The following is a 16198-nucleotide window of genomic DNA, read 5'->3' as shown; positions in this document are numbered from 1 at the left end:
CCCTTTAAACTAGGGTTATTCCTGCAGTCCCTTTGAAGTTTAAAGATCCTTGGTTCTTATTTATTACAGTTCCTTTTAAAATGTGCTAAACGTGTTACAGACATGCTGTGTCTAAAAAATCAGTTTCACAAAAATCGGTTTTGCTTTAAGAAACCTCCACCTCCATTTCCCTCCACACCCCCAGACAAATGGGAGGGAAGGGGGGAAATCAAGGCAGTGACAAAAATATATAACTGGAAAGACTGTAACTGAAAGGGACATTGTAACAAATTGTAACATTGCAACAACAGAGATGTTTAAAAGTGAAAGTGAAGTTTAAAGATCCTGGGTTGTTTCTTGCTGTCCCTTTAAATTTTAAAGATCCCAGGTTGCTTCCTGCAGCCCATTTAAATTCTAAGGATCCCACAGTGCTTCCCTAATAGCACGAATGAAATGCAATTAGCTTTTGCACACTACCAATCACACTTCAATCATGCTATTGAGAAGCTATTCATGGGAATTCCCTGGGAATGGTTTGTTCCTTGAGCATTGCTGGTTGTTCCTGGGAAAGTCTCCACTGAGTACAAAATAATCTGAAAAATCTTCTGTACAATCATTTTGCCTTTTCCTTCACTCTTTTTCCTCCTATGTGATAATATCCTTGCAAAGGTATACATTACACTTAGTCCTGTGCAAGTCACTAGCAGGGTGTCTGTTAAGTTTGTAAACCCAAGGTTTGCAAAGGTTCACTATAAATCAACCATAAATGACTAGTTGAATCAATTTACTAAAATAGTTGGGTGTAACTAGAACTAGTGCTGCTATGAGGTCTGGTGAAGGAATTGCCGCAAGGAGCAGGGTGCCAGAGAGCAGCAAAATTGGCATCCCTCGTATCATCCATCTACTGGAAGGGAAGGAGCTGCAGTCTTTCCCTCTCCAGTGACCTTTCTTCTCTCCAGAGCACCACAGCTGAGATGAAAGCTGAACATCCATCAAGGGCATCTGGCTAAATTGCACAGCATGAAGATACTGGAGGTGGAATATGAAACAAGAAGTGGTGGCTGCATGACGGAGGCCTGCGACCTGGATTTCAAGGGGCAGGTGAAGTGAAGGAACAGCTGAGTCACAAGGCTCCCAGTTCCACTGCTACATTCCCCAGGCATAGTGCCCATTGAAAGTACTTTTAGGTCTCCTTTCTGTCAACCATTTTTTGTTGCCGAGGAATGGAGGGCTGGGAGCGAAAAGGAACAGAGCAAGACAGGGTAGAGGAAAGGTGGATGGGCTAGGTGGTCCTTCTGGAACCTTCCAAATTGTTTCCATAATTCATTGCCTTAGACCTGAGATCTGCCTGTTTCTCCCCATGTATAGATGCCACACCTGAAGTGTGCCTAAATGGGAAGGGAGGAATTGTTCATATGCACATACACACATATATTTTTGCTTCTCAAACTTGAAGCGGGGAAAGAGATAACTATTAGTAAAACCAATAATTTATATATATATATATATATATATATATATATATATATATATATATATATATTTAAAACCAGGGCTGAAATGATGAGAGCTGTAGTCTATCACAGCTAGAGGGTGTCTGACTGGGAAGGCTTACTTAGCATAGGGCAGAATTATGCATAACTATAATCCTCTTTTTATTCAAAGCTCTTTCTCTCTTCTACAAATAATTTAATTTACCGTATGTACTCATCTATAGGTCTAAAACTTTATGCTCAAAAATTGACCCCCAAATCCCAGGTCGACTTATTTATGGGTCACTATGGTAATGTGATAGCAGCTCTTTCAGATTTCCCCATGCAGTTTCTTTCTGTCTTGAGCCAAGCAGAAAGAGTCCTGGGTGATTGATTGATATTGCTGTTTGTTGACCCTCTCCCCCCTGTGTGTCTGGCTGAAATGAAAGCTGAAACAATGAAGTAAAAAGCCTCAGTGAGATTCTCTCTTGCCATATGCACACATACACACACTAAAGGAGCCTCCAAGTTTTACCCTCAACCTATCCACGGGTCATGGCAAAATCTGTAATTTTGGCCCCCAAATCTGACCTTGACTTATATATGACTTATAGTTGAGTATATATGGTAGGCCTTACTAAGGCTGGAATTATATACAGATTAAATATCCATCCATTATCTGAAATCCAAAATATTCCAAAATCCAAAAGTGTCCACATGGATGGCTGATATAATGACATCTTTGCTTTCTGATGGTTCAGTATACTAAAACTTTGCTTCAAGCACAAGAAAATCAAAAATACTATGTATACAATTATCCTAATGCTATATGTGTAGGAAACATACATGAATTTCATGTTTAGACTTGGGTTCAAGATATTTCATTATGTACAGTTGGCTTCCCATATCCATGGCTTCTGCATTTAAGGCTTCAACCATCCACCACTTGAAATACACACATATACATGGGAAAGATCCAAAAAGCACCCTTTCAGTTTGGCATTTTTTAAATAAAAAATACAATTTTACTACTCCATACATACTGGGACTTGAGCATCTATGGCTTTTGGTATCCATGGGAGATTCTGGAAGCATAGCCCAGTGAATATCAAGGGCCTTGTGTATATCAAAGATGGCAAGTTTCCCAAATTTACTTTTTGTCTACAATGTATCCTAAAATCCTAAACTACATCCCGAGTTCATTGGCTGTGATTTACCCAAACCTGCCTGCAACAGTCTATAATATGAAATGGGCATGGTTTTACTTTATGGAAAAGGAACAGTTCATGTTTCTTGCAGCATTTAGTTCTGCCCTCAGTTTAGCTTTAGTTTAACTCACATGTGTGCCTGTGCTTTCATTTCCCTTAGTGCCGTTCTGAAACTGTGAAGACTCTTGTTGGGACAGGTTGTCTGTTTTTATTTTTATACCTTCAGGATAAGCATTTCTGCCAAGCATGAACAAATAAATACTCCATAAATCTTAATGCCATGTAGACAGAAATGAGGTGTACCCACATAGGTCATAGCTAAAAAACAAATGTCTTTTGCCAAAGCACAATTCAAAACATAGAAATTATTTTCTTCCATTATAAAAACATACATCAAAAACACACACATACACACATGCAGACACATGGGTGGAGGGCATACAAGTCTGGGCTTGATATCTAGTCTGTCTTCAGAAAAGTCAGCACTGTAATAGAAAATCCTTCACACTGTTCAGGAACAGACACTTTTTCCTACCCTTTGGAGTGGGAAGTTTGCTCTAGAAGATACCCACCAGGAACTGGTCCAGCTTAGTTGAGACCCACACTTCTACGATCCAAATTAAATTAAATTAAATTAAATACAGTTAATAACTTGACACACAGTGTACAAGGATTCACTTTCATACATTTCTCAGTACTGATTCTAAACTAGGTGCTTCTGTTTGTGTTGTACTGCTGTTATTCTTTTGGCATCGGCCAGTAGTGCTTGGCTTCAACATGGTGCTCTTGTCAACTGCTGTCAATATTGCATTGTGGGAAGGTCTTCTTCCAGTTCTTGAAAAGTTCTCTTGATAAAGATAGTCCATGTAATTTTCCCGTTGCCGGGAAACAATGTTGCTCATCATCAGAGAGAAAAGCAGAAAGCCGAAAAACCCAACAATGATCAGGATGTACAATGAAGCAGCAATCTCTTCCTGTTCCACAAGATATGGGTTTGTGTAATTAAGGTACCCTTTTTTTTCTCTTTCTTGAACGTAGACATAAACCAGACTCTTCAGGACTGACCTTACTTCAGTGGGACTGACATTCATTTTATAATGCACTCGGGCTACAATGACAAAGGGTGGAGAAAGAGAGACAGAGAGAGAAAGTTACATTTGTCTTACATTTGGCCTTAATTTACTTGAAATGCTATATGAACATTAAAAAAAATCCTATACACTTTAAGTGCAGCATAAATGTACACCAGTCTAGTTATGCCAAACTGCACGGTTGTGCAACCGACAGCAGAGTCTTGGATTCACACATTGGTCAATTAGCACCCCCCCCAATTCATCAAGTCAAAAGTGAGAGAGGGTGCTCTGTGTGTGTGTGTGTGTGTGCACGTGCGCATGTGCACACTATTGATTGCATAGCCTACAATATTTCCAGATGAAGTGTACAGAAGAACCTTTCCTGTTGCACAGACAGGCTGGGATGGATTACTGTACTTTAACATGCTCATTGCATCAAGTAAATACAACAAGGAAGCACAGGCCATTATCCTTCTACTCTTCCTCCTGCCTTTTCCAAAATATTCTTCCTTAGGAGCTGGGTTTGAGACACAGCATTATTGTTCTGTCAGCTACAGTGAAAATAATGTGGACGTATTCACTTATCAGAGTAGAACTACTGCTTGAAAAGCTTTAGATTGCCTCGATCCTTTGTGTCCAGTACCCAATATATCAGATTTACAGTAATGACTTGAGTTCCTTTGACCTCAGACACAAAAGAAGCAGAAAACTGCTGTGATGCAGTACCATTTCTTTGTTAGCAGAAATGTCATTTCATTACTACAACAATGCTCCATACAGATGTGTGGCTGAAGAAGCATCTTCATTCTCTTTACCACCCACAGAACATTCTCTTGCAGTTTTGATAAAGAGAAGGCAGGGTTTCTTCAGCCCAACAATTCAGCATCAATTTATTTCTCATATTTCCCCGATATTTTTAGATAGAGCTTTATGATTCTGGTACATCTTAATATATTTTCTTATATTATAAATTTTATAATAAAGCTGAAACATTTTGCTCTTCATATACATGTTTAGTTCTATTATTTAACCACACACATACATATATTCTCTGTAATATAATACAGAATATGTTTTTATATCTCATAATTTTATGAGATATTATCATATCTCTTCACCATAGCATAATTTATTGTTCCTAATTCCACCAAAACCTAACTGAATAACCCTTTTCCTTGTTAACTGTGGGATCCAGAGGAAACATTACTAGTGCTGATACTTCAGGACCCATGTGCACCTTTTCAAAATTACAGCAAGTGTATCTTTAAAAAGAACCATAAGATCTCAAATCCCAGAAAAATCATTACAAATATGGCAATTATGCTAAATTTCCCAAAAGAATGGGTTATAATTATAATTGTTACTTATTTACACCAGGATTAAATAGACATTGCCTTGCAATGAGAGCACAGTAAATCACCAACCTTAATGCAAATGGCAGGTCCTGCTAAGATTTTTGCTCTTCCAGCCAGTCATATTACCCTCTCCCAAATACAGTTTCTGTTCTCTGTCAGCTGTTTTATATCATCTGTTCTCCTGACTCTCAGCTGAGTCTTACTTTTGATTGTGAAGAGCAAGGCATTTCCTTCCATGCAACATTGCTATGTTCTTTCTCTCTGTGTGTGTCTGCTGTGTGTGAAGCCTTGATGTAAGCTATCACTGGCCATGTGAAGCTGTAGGAACATCCTGGATGATTCAGATCTACTATTGCAGGCAACTCATCTTCCTCCTCCTTCTCTTTTGGCATCATTATATTTTAATGGCAGTGTTTACTCTACCATAAGGCTTGTGACCAGGCCAGTCTGGAATGTTACTAGCCATTAGCATTCAAATAACCACTATAATCCATGAGTTGAAGGAGTAAGATTGCCACTTCATATACCATGGATATTCAATACCATCAACCATAAAATAGTAACAGTCAACAAGGGCAGTTTATGTTTACTGCATGTAAGCTCAATAAGCCATGTACAGCAAGAAACATGCCCTCAATGGAGTATAGAATACAAAGTTAGGATGGCCACCTCAGTTCACTGTAAATTTTCTATTGCCTTTCTGCAGAGTCCTTGCCAGGGGAGTTTCGGGGGGGGGGGGGGGGGGGAGGAGAAGCCAAGAGTTTGGAAAGAGCTGAAGGACAAGGAGACAACAAAGTACATCCATACTACAGAATAATAATGGCTTGACATCACTTTAACTGTCATGGTTCCAGACTATGGAATCCTGGGATCTTTTGTTTTTCAATGTATTTAGCCTTCTCTGTAAGGAAGCTATAGTGGCTCACCAAATGATAAATCCCAGCATTCAGCAAAATGGAGCCATGGCAGTCAAAGCAACGCTAAACTGTAGGGATGTGCATGTGTGTGTGTATGTGTGCATGTGCAATGGAGTCGACCTGTATGGAATTAATTTCCCCCACAAGTTTGTATATATTAATGCATATATTCTTGCCTTTGTGTGCCTTCAAGTTGTTTCTGACTTATGGCAACCCTAAGGTGAAATGATTTGCCCAGCTTCAGTGGGTTTCCATGCCAAGCAAGGAATCGAACCCTGGTCTCCTGAATCATAGTCCAGCACTCAAACCACTACACCATATTGGCTCTGCATATAGGTCATCTAAAACACCACTTTTACTTAATTCACTTAATATATAAATGAAATAAAAGCATATTGAGATGCATGGCAAGTCTCTCCTCAAGTGAGATATGATTTAAGAGCCAAATACCTTACGAACTGTTGTTATAAGGTTTCGTGTCTTATCTGAGACCAGGCATCAGGTATTGTGGAGCAAATTCTTTCTAAACCTGCTTTTTCCTGAAAAATAAAATACAACCTGTGAAGCGCAGAAATGTTTTTCAGATGCAGTGAATAAAATTGTGCAGAATATTAACTCCTATTTTGGCAAATGAATACATTCATGTCTAGCCTCATTAAAACAAAGTGGACACAATTTCTTACCCTAAGCTGTAATATTTTGGAGCTTTAGCATATTACATCATCTTAACATTCCCCCATGCTTGTCTCACAAGTTTCCTAAGCAGTTAAGACAATTTACTAGACAGAATATGTACTGGCTATGTGCCAGCTGAAATCACATTCTGTAAGGATGATGCCAGAGAAGGCTTTTAAATTGCACAATCACTCTGCCTCATTCATGAGATTTTCAGCAAGGTGCTGAGAGGAATTCCCCCAATGATGGCCTCTTCCATGTTTAAACTTCCACTGGTTCCTCTGTCTTTTTTCTTACCACAGAAAGTATAGTATTCACAATATTAATGACTACTTTTTGACAAATTTCAGATAAAATAGAACATTCATATTTAATATTATTTCCAATACATTAAAGGGAAAAATGCATGAGTGGAAAATGGAAGTACATTAGGACTGCAATCCTAAACAAACTTGATTCATACTTACTTATGAGTAAACATGCATAGGATGTATTGTTAGAATAAAATAGTACTCTAACCAGTAGCAAATCTTGATATGGCAAACATATGGAGCCTGGCTTTGATTTGTATGTACAGACCCTTAAGACTTTTCACACAATGTTTATTACTGTCACTTCCAGTTGGAAGCAGAAGCAAAAATATTATGGAATATTCCTTTTCAACCAACAACTCACATGGTGCAGGGGAAGAATTCAACACAGGGTAGGTTATATGAACAAAGTTTATAATGCAGAATTTTTTTTGCATGTTGAATGTACTTGTTATATTTATCTGATCAACAGTGCAGGTGAAAGGTTTATATGATGTATGTTGTTAATTTCAGTTATGTACACGCAATTCTGGGTTTTAAGATCCAGGAGATATTGGCCAGTGGTGTCAACTGGATTGTTCATATGACAATATTGGGTTCAGGAGCAGACCCAACCACTGTACTTCATTCTTCACTGGGATGGGGGTGGGGAGTACAACCTTATATAAGGTAGGTTATACGAACAGTACTGCACCAACAGCACATTAATTTTGCAGGGATTAAATTACTGAGTTTCTTTCCCCTCATTCAGACCAAGATTAACTCCAGACACCAGTGAAGAATTAAGTTTCCACTATCATCTTCCCTGGACCATCAGATGGTGAAAATCAGGAGTAAAGCTGAATGTCATCAGTACATCTGGCATTTCAGACCAAAAATTGCAAATGCTGTTTTCACATCATTTCTGATTTTTTATTCTATGTCAGCAATTCATATGTTCTGTTGGATATGAATCAAGTTATATGTGTATGTCCATCATTCAGAGACCTTTCTTTAAAACAAACTAAAAGGCATCTTTATTATGTAGACACTTAAATTCCTTTAAAAAGTACAAATAACTATGCTTCTTCTAGTGCAATTATTTGTTGTATGCTTTCCCTGTTTATAAAGCTTTTCTGAGAGAAATTTCATATAGCTTTGTGGAAGGAAAACTATATTATCTTCTCCTAAGTATTATCTTTGTGATGAAGAAAAGCCCATCAGAGAGGCAATTACAAGCAGACATTTAGCTTTTATAAACCTGAAATATGAAAAAGCACATAAATGTATATAACAAATAGATAGCCCTCTCATGATTTAATTTGATAAAAGTAGGAGAGGGAATCGAACTTAATCAGATATATGGTATGCCTATGGGCATTAAATCATCTGTCCAATACACAGATTTTAATAACACAAATATCCTTTTCAAGAATGACAGAAATTTTGAAAGGCTCAGCTGAAAATGAGGAGAGCAAATTACTTCATATGTAGATACAAAATTAAAATATCTTCTTTTTGTTCTTTCTTCCTTTGAAAGTGATGTGGGGGGGAAATCAACTTTAAAATCTGGGGTTTGAGCCAAAGAGAGAGAAGGAAAGAAGAAAAGGGGGAGAAAGGAAAATAATTATCTTTATTTTCATCCCTCACATTGCTATTACTGAAAATTCAGGAATTAGGAAATGCCAATTTATAACAAAAACGTGAAAAAGAGCATATCAGTTTTATTAATATACTTACACTTCATGTTTGTCTCTATTCACGTGAAGAGCTGTCCTTTCTGTGATAAAGTTAATGCAAGTCTTAAACTGAACTGACTCTTTGTAGAGAACAAGAGAAGAGAGGAGTGGCTTCTTTTCCTTTATAGCATTTGAGGAAGTGGACATATGACGGAAATCCAACTCCCAATCATGCTTACTCAACTAACATCTATGAGGTGGACTCATTGAGGTTTTGAGGATTTCTGCCAGAATGTCATCCAAGGGAATGTGATAATATGCTTGCTTGCTTTTAAAATGGTAGGAAATCAGTTGGTTATTGTCTCTTGTAAATATATTTTCATCATTCTCACTGTCTGAAAGTTGATTGCCTTCTTACTGGAAACGTGCAAGCTTATTACAGAACTGTAGATGGATTATCAGCTTTTGCTTAACACGGCAATAACTCACATGGGAAAAACTGTACATGTCTGAGCCACAGCTTTCTGTGGTAGGTTGATTAGTTGATTATATCTTATCCAGTTTAAATAATACTTCCATGATTCTTACTTTTACCTTAAGGCAAAACAGTCATGGAAAAGGAAGAAAGGAACATTGTTACAAGATTCTGAGATGAAGTAACCTCATGATGCTCCTTCCTGTTACTAGCTTTTTCTGCTATGCTGTGCTTCCCATACTGTCCTGGGCGTGGATTAAGTTTGCACACCTCTCAAACAGCATATCAGTGCTATACTGCTTAGGGTATACTCTGATTTTCTGAGTAATTTACAAGCCTATAGTTTGCAACATTGATCCTGATGGTTTATATGGATGCTTTAGCAATCTGAACATATTTTTCTTGAGGTGTACAAGAGCTTGGAAAAACTACTTTTTTTTGTCTACAAGTCCTCAAAACCTGTAGCATAGCTATCAGTCATACTGACTGGGACATTCTGATAGCTACAGTCCAAAAAATATTTTTTCTAATCCTTGAGCTGTAATAATTTCTGACCTAACTGAGAAGCAAAGCACAGTATATTAAAAAAAAAACCTTTTAAAACCTTTTAGCCAATTCTTTGTAAGTGAGAGAAAAAACAACAACAACAACTATGGGGGCTGAATGGGAATGGTGGAGGATGGGGAAGAGATTTTTAACCTTTCCCCTTCAAACCATTTCCCCACAAAAATTGCCTTTTGGAGTTGCTAGTTGGTTACCAAAGCTGTTCTCTTTAGCTCCCCAACCCCACTTCTGTTTTTGATTATGAAAGAGACATGGGCAATGCTAAACATGGTTAGTTAAATACTAATTTAATGTAACATATTAAGCCCGAACAGAGCAAAGATAAAGTTACTGGATCCTCTTGTTCTCAAGTTGTCATCAGTAGTCAATTCCACTGGCCCCAGAAAAGAAAAATATTGGGTTTTTCTCAGATCAACCTCCATTTTTCATTCAAAATATTTAGTTTATCACTTCTAAATCTGAACACAGTAGGTTTGGGAATGGGCTTGGTCTATGAATTCAGCACAAAAGTTATTATCAGATGTCAAAATAGACTGGTTGGCATTGGGTACTGTGAACCTTGATGTGGCTGGAAGAACTACAAAATAACATGAAACATAATCACAGTGGAGGAAGAGGTTAACCTTGATTTTTTAAAAGGGGTGCCAGGACCTAAGGGGAGTCTGGGATGCCCTTAGGATTGTACTAGATCTCCCAGAGGGCTGCATGCAGCCCATGAGCTAGGGATAGAAATTTGTTTAGAAATTATTCAAGGACAAAAAAAAAAAGAGTTTTCTGAATGTAGGGAAACCCTGACAAAGAGAATCCCAGACAGATGAGAATCCTCATAGTTTGGGATGCACTATGTGTGTTGTTATTTTGGGGGGAGCTGTGCAGAAAACAGCATTAGAAAACAACATCTCTGCACTGGAACCTTTCTTTCTGTGCATCAGTATTGCTTTCTGTGCATAAAATCCTGGATTTTTTTCCCCCACAGGAAACCTGTTTTCTGGTTAGAAAAATACTATTTTATATACTAAAACCCATATGCATTTTTTAAAATACAGAAACTGACTAATCTTCAAACATGGCAATGTTTTTATTACTTTTTTGTTGAAGTGAGGAGAAAAATTGTAAAATTATTTGTCCTTGCCTATCAGAAACAAAAATATGAAGATTTACATCCCAACAAGGGCTACATGATTCCTATGCCTAGTCTAAAGGATGGAAGCAATAAGTTGTTTAGGATTTTTCAGGTCAAGTATGTACTTTAAGGATTTCTCTTTAATCACTATGTTTGAAATTAGATGATGGAAGCAGCAATTTCCCCTCTCAAGCCTTTCAGTCTCAAGTTTTACAGAGCCTGGAAATGTTAACTTTTTGGAATACAATTCCCAGCATTCTGGTAGTTATAGTCTCTGGGACTGAGTGTTTCAGTCTCCAAAGTATCACACACACACCAGTGCCACGTTTTCAATATATTTCTATATACTTTTTCCTCCTAAGCACTGCTCTGAAATCTCTAGAACAGTTATCAACATTTGTGTGCTTTTATACCATCAACACAAGAAGTTTCTGTTCTGGCAAAAATTTGAATTGTCAGGATGGGGAGTTCTTTTAATGGACTGAATCCTTGTTCTCAGGCAGCATTCAGCTGCTGTGCTGTGAATTATTGCATTGTTAATTCTTTACTTCATTTTCAATATGTTGGAAACCACCCAACAATGTGAGGACAATGTGGGGTTTAAATTTTCTTAAATAAATAGCTTGGGAAACTAGTTATATATCAAGTCGCTTCTTATGTGCCTGAACTAAGTCAGCTTCATAGAACCAGCCCAAATTATTTTATGCCTGAGGCAAAGGACAGAATGGTAGTCTGCTGTTTTCCATGTACAGACGCCAACTAGACTGGCAATTGAATCTTATTTCAGCATTGTGCCTAGCACCTTGAGCCACAACTGAGGGCAGGTGGCCAGTTCGGCAGATTGGGACAGATGGTGTGGTGCCAAGGTATTGTTAAATAAACTGTTACTATTTCTCATTCAAATGATTCACAAGTGGAAGTTTCTCTACAATGTACAATTCTCATATTCAGACAGAGCCAAAAGTGATTTTAAAAAGTGGGGAGTAAATCTAGAGATGCACATTGCCCTGAATACTATTGGTGTTTTGCTGTTTTTTCTGTGTGCCTTCAAGACATTTCTGACTTATGATCATCTTGAACTGAACTTAGCATGAGGTTTTCTTGACAAGTTTCTTCAGAGGGGGTTTGCTATTGCCATCCTCTGAAGCTGAGAGAGTGTGACTTGCCCAAAGTGGGTTTACATCACCAAACTGGGATTCAAATCCTGGTCTCCAGAGTCCTAGTCCAATGCTCAAACCAATATATCACACTGGCTCTCTATTGGTGCCACACACATGTAGAAGTTCCCCTACAGGTTGGACATTTTTGTCTGTTAATTCATGCCATGTTTAGTTCAAAGTTATAAAAATGGAGTGATGTGTGTGGTGCCATCATGCATGGATGCCATTGCATATGTTCATGCATTGTGCATGGCTGTGCACTGTGTACTGATGCACATGTGCACGGCTCATAGTTGCACGCTGAGACACATTTATGTGCATTACTCAATGGGTTGTGCAATGTCGCAATTCATTAACAAGACAGTGTTGTGCAATTGCCACATAACTCTGTGAGCATAAAGACATGCTCTTGTCTTCTTGATGTTGGATCTCAGCCATTATATCCTAGTCTTAGTCAGTGTAGCTTCCAATCAGAATCTGTGTTCCTGCTTCACTGGTGAAATTATATGTGCCTATTTGTCTCTACTGGGTGTAAAAAAAACTATACATTTGGACATACAATTGTTACAAGAGAGGAAAATGGCTGAGAAAGAGGGCTCAGGAGGAATAACTTAGGGGGTTATGTAGAGAGCATGAGCTTTCTTTCTTTCAATTAGTCTCAAGGTACTACAAGATCTCTCTACATACTGATTCTACAGACTAACACAGCTAGATCTTTGAATTTAGGGGATTGATTGCTACTGCTGTTCCTCCAGAATCTGCCACCTGGGGCAGTTCCTTTCCTTGCCCTAATGGTAGGGCAAGTCCTAGACCTAGACACCAAGTCTTCTTTCTATTCTCTCAGCTCTGCCAGTAACAAGAGACTGCTCATGCCACCCATTCCAGACTTTTGCCGCAACAAGGGAACATTACTGACAAACAGAAGAGTACTCCACTTCAACATTGGATGGTCACCATGAGGTACTGATTCACTGTGTTATCTCTTGATCACAATATAAATTCTGTAAAAATCTGCAGAGGTCACCTTTACTGTCTTTATTTAGTCCAATAGGAAGAGAAAAAATCTAAGATACCTGAAATACCTGAATTCGATGTATTCTAAACATTACATAGATTGCAGGTATTTGGCATAGATATTGAAGAAAAGATATATAGGGAAACAGTTGTGGTATAGGAAGAATGGGAAGGATGTCTTGGAAGGTACTGAATTTTCCAGAGTAGCAAAATTTCCCTCAATTCCTGGAAGCTTTATGTTAGAGCTGCGCTCTAAGATAACATTAGCCAGTCAGACATGCTATTGTGGGCCTTTAGATGCTTGGCCCTTCCATTTGCCAAGTTCCTGCTTGGCAAACCAAGCCTGTGTTTGGTTTGTAGGGTTACAAGTCATCCAGGTCTCTCCAGAAATGCCCCTATCTTGATCATTTCATGCTTTAAATGGAACACAGGATCCATTCACTCTGACTGCTGCAGTGACCAGGGATGGCATCTCTCCTCTAGACAATGTCTGGAGTCAGTAATGGGCTGGATGAGGGAAAACAGACTCAGACTGAATCCAGAGAAAATGGAAATACTTGTGATAGGATCCCTGGCTCCAGATTTGGAGATTTGTCCACCTGTCCTAAATGGGGTCACGCTTCCCCTGAAGGACTCTGTTCGCAGTCTGGGGGTGCTCCTGGACTCGTCGCTCCACCTTACATCTCAGGTGGATGCGACAGTCAGGAGTACCTGTTATCAGCTTCGGTTGATACGCCAGCTGCGACCCTACCTGGGCCGGGGGGATCTTGAAACGGTGGTACATGCTCTGGTAACCTCTCGGTTGGATTTCTGTAACGCGCTCTACATGGGGCAACCCTTGTACCAAACTCGGAAGCTTCAATTAGTGCAGAACATGGCAGCCGGACTGGTCACTGGATGCTCCAGGTCCAGCCATATAACACCTGTTCTGCAAGATCTACATTGGCTCCCTATTCGCTTCCGGGTGCAATACAAGGTGTTGGTTATAACCTATAAAGCCCTAAATGGCTTGGGCCCAGGGTACTTGGAGGACTGCCTCTCCCCATATAATCCGCCCCGCACACTCAGGTCAGCCGGGAAGCAACTTCTGAGGGTTCCTCTTTCGAAACACTCTGCGACTGCACAGAGGGCATTTTCAACCTCAGCCCCACAGTTATGGAACTCGCATCCCGAAGAGCTCCACTCGACCCCCTCCCTCGACCAATTTAGGAAGAGACTCAAAACTTTTCTCTTCGAACAAGCTTCCCCCCAGATGTTGTAACGCTTCTTCCCCCCCTCCTTTTTGCACCTGCACTTTGGCTAGTTTTTGTATGGTTTTAATTCTGTGTTTTTAATTCTGTTTTTAAAGTGTGTTCTTACACTGTTTATATTTATCGTTGTTGTTGTCATGATGCTGTAACCCGCCTTGATCTCAAGGAAAGGCGGGCTATAAATAAACAATTTATTATTTATTAGTATTATAAGATATTTGTTTACCATGTTATCAGAAAAAGTCAGACCAAGATTGAGCATTACAACAATAAGCCCTGCAGACTCAAGAGAAATGTAATACATCTAATAATAATAATAATAATAATAATAATAATAAGTTTTATTTGTTAACCGCTTTTCCAAATGATCAAAGCGGTGTACAACGCGAATTGCAATAACAAGAAAACATGGGAATAAAAATTGCAATACAAATTAAACTTCAATAAAACATTACAAAATACCGATAAAACCATCACAGTATACACAATATAACAAATCCAACTAGCAAGTGTGGACGATAATACATTCATATGGGTTGGGTAGTCAGGTGCTGTTAGAGACATCAGGGAAAGCTTGCTCAAACAGAAAGGTCTTAAGTCTCTTTTTAAAGAGGTCTAGGGAGGGGGTGGAGCGGAGCTCCTCGGGAAGAATGTTCCAGTTCCTAGGGGCAGAGGTAGAGAAAGCCCTTTGCGAGGTAGATACATATCTCGCCTTTGGAACTTTCAGCAATTTCTTCCCAGCTGATCTGAGTGTGTGGGGCGGATTATATAGGGAGAGGCAGTCCTCCAAGTACCCTGGGCCCAAGCCACTTAGGGCTTTATAGGTTATAACCAACTCCTTGTATTGTGCCCGGAAGCAAACCAGCAGCCAATGAAGATCGTACAGGATTGGTGTTATATGGTCGGCCCTGGAACGACCAGTGACCAACCTAGCTGCCGTGTTTTGCACTAACTGAAGCTTCCGGGTTTGGTACAAGGGTTGCCCCATGTAGAGCGCATTACAGAAATCCAACCGAGAGGTTACCAGAGCGTGTACCACCGTTTCAAGGTCCCCCCGGCCCAGGTAGGGTCGCAGCTGGCGTATCAGCCGAAGCTGATAACAAGTACTTCTGACTGTCGCATCCACCTGAGATGTAAGATGGAGCGACGAGTCCAGGAGCACCCCCAGACTGCAAACTGAGTCCTTCACGGGGAGCGTGACCCCATTCAGGACAGGTGGGCAAATTACCTTTCCCGGGCCCAGGGAACCTATCACGAGTACTTCCGTTTTCTCTGGATTCAAGCTGAGTCTGTTTTCCCTCATCCAGCCCATTACCGACTCCAGACAGGCATCTAGAGGAGAGATGCCATCCCTGGTCACTGCATCAGTCAGAGACACAGAGAAACATATTTGGGTGTCATCAGCATACTGATAACACCGTGGGGAGGACTGTGAATAGAAGACCTCTGTTCCTACTCAGTATACTGTCCTGGTGCTAAATATTGAGTTGCAACTTAAAGACCCTGTTCTCCATTGGTTTGGACCTATGTTTGGAATCCTGTCAAATAAATGTTGGCTTCAAGCACAGGATTTTTCTCTGTATAGAACATCTAGTGATCCTACTATTGTCAGCCAAACTATCATACCATCACCCAACCCTACATGAGTCAAATGACTCCTGAAACAACACTTTTACTTTTGCAGTGGTTTAAGGTAACTGAATTCTAAGGCACGTTACAGACCGCCCAGAAGGGGCAGTCTCGTGCCGCTGCTGGTTGCTGCGTCCGGGAACTGCAGCATCCAAACCGCGCGGTTCCCAGACGCAGCAAAGAAGAAGCGCCAAAATGGCGCTTCTTCTTCTGCCCCGGGTGAGATGCTGCGAGGCGCTACTCGCGCACTCACGGCGTCACATCCGGTGCACAACGTGCTGATGCTATGCATCCAGCATGTAAGGATGGTGGCGCCCTTGTGTATAGGGCGCCGC

The sequence above is a fragment of the Sceloporus occidentalis genome, unplaced genomic scaffold (genome assembly GCF_023333645.1).
Source record: "Sceloporus occidentalis isolate IW3139 unplaced genomic scaffold, rSceOcc1.0.p SCAF_2, whole genome shotgun sequence".
Lineage (NCBI taxonomy): Eukaryota > Metazoa > Chordata > Lepidosauria > Squamata > Phrynosomatidae > Sceloporus > Sceloporus occidentalis.
Note: the sequence above shows the minus strand (reverse complement) of the source record.